A 1,792-nucleotide genomic window follows, 5' to 3' on the forward strand; every position below is an offset into this window, starting at 1 on the left:
CTTTGAAGTAGTTTCCCACTTCAAGTAGTGATAGTATGGCACTTGGCTATTTAATCACTACTACCACCATTTGGGTTTGGTATTGCATCACTCGGGAGTTGTCCCCTTTGTGGGTGATTTGGCTTTCTTAAAGATCTCTCATTTGTGACTCAAGCTTTTGGATGGAAGCAGTGTGACAACCTACAACTTCGGTCAACCCCTTGAGGGTCTTATCGGACTTTTCTTGGTTGTCTAGCAACTTCTCAAGCATGCTTTCCAATTTAGAACTCCCTTGATCATTTGATTGGCCCTTTAGCGGAACATAGCGATTAAAACTCCTATTCTCAAAGTTGTTATTGTTGTTGTAGTTCCCTTGGTTCGAACAACCATAATCATTTCGCCCATATTGATTACCTTGCCCTTGTTGTTGAGTTTTCCACTAATTCTGATTCTAATATCCAGACCCTTGATAATTCTGCCTTTGATAACCCCCTTGAAAGTTGTTAACATAGTTGGCATCTTCATATTGCATTGGCGGTCCCTCTTTATATGGAACCTCTGGAGCTTTATACATTGCCTTTGGCAAAGTCTGCAAATCCTCAACTGCATTCACCTTCTTTGTATCCTTCTCATCAAACCTCTTGGTTAGCAAAGTAATATTGGTTGCATGTGGAGTCAGAGTTCAGTCCCTCTCTTGGTTTTCCTTCACAATATTGTTGATTAATGGAGCCCCGTCTGCTAAAGTCGTGATTGATAATGTGTAGTCAATCTGTTAAGCAATTGAGTGACTCGGTCATACGTTTTGTCCATGAAAAACCCACCTGCGGCATTATTTGCCACATATTGCATTATCAGATCTAACCTTATGTAGAACTTCTCCACTAATATGTTCTCTGGAAAGCAATGATTCGGAGACTGCATTAAGTACTGCTTGAACCACTCCCAAGCTTCATACAGTTGTTCCCCCGAAAGTTTCTTAAACTCAAAAATTTTATCTTTGAAAACGAATTTCTTACTTAGAGGAAACCACTTCCAGAGAAATACATATACCAGCTCGACCCACATGTGAATAGAGTTATGAGGCAGCTTCTCGAACCAATCTCTTGCTTTGCCGACTAAAGAGTATTTGAAAACTCTCAACCGGATTGCATCTGGAGTGACAGCATTCTGGGTATGTGTCTAGCACACACCTATGAAATTCTTCAAGTGTTGATGTGGGTCATTGTCGGTAGAGTTCCAAAAATACCCTTCAAGCTTGAGCAGTTGATAGATAGAACAATCAATCTTGAAACTTGCGGCACCGACCCTTGGTGGAACAATAGCAGATGCATATTACACCTCTTGCATGAAGTTAGCAAACACATTCTCATCTTCATCAACTTCTTGTAGCGGGGGTGCTACATTTACAACCCGACCACCGTTCTCTCCACGTCCTCCTTCTCTTCCAGCCATAATAATCTGGTTCACAACAAAAGCAAAAAAAGTGTGATGGAATAGAAAAAGACTTGAAGTAAACCACACACTATTTAGTAATTTCAAACCGTATTCCCCAGCAACGGCGTGAAAATTTGATAAGCTCAAATTACACCTAACAAACGGCGTAAAACGGACGTTGCCAAATATAGTAACCCAACTAGGTTGAGGTTGAATCCCACAGGGAATAGAGTGTGGAATAGAAATATTTACGTGAGTCTCACAATAATATATAATAGAAATAGTGCGGAATAGGGAAAGTACCCCTGGGGTCTGGTCTAAGTCATACAAGAGCATCTGAATGAAATAATACAAGTCTGGAATATAATAATACATTAAT

At 40.2% G+C, this 1,792-nt stretch overlaps 1 non-coding gene across 1 annotated transcript; it reads left to right on the forward strand.

Annotated features, from left to right (window-relative positions):
* Nucleotides 1-877: 877 nt before the first annotated feature.
* LOC132031697 (small nucleolar RNA R71) lies at nucleotides 878-984 on the forward strand. The gene has a single exon (XR_009408332.1). It is a non-coding gene; the product is annotated as a small nucleolar RNA R71 (small nucleolar RNA).
* The last annotated feature ends 808 nt before the right edge of the window (nucleotides 985-1,792 follow it).

This window comes from Lycium ferocissimum, chromosome 1 (genome assembly GCF_029784015.1).
Source record: "Lycium ferocissimum isolate CSIRO_LF1 chromosome 1, AGI_CSIRO_Lferr_CH_V1, whole genome shotgun sequence".
NCBI classification, from domain to species: Eukaryota; Viridiplantae; Streptophyta; class Magnoliopsida; order Solanales; family Solanaceae; genus Lycium; species Lycium ferocissimum.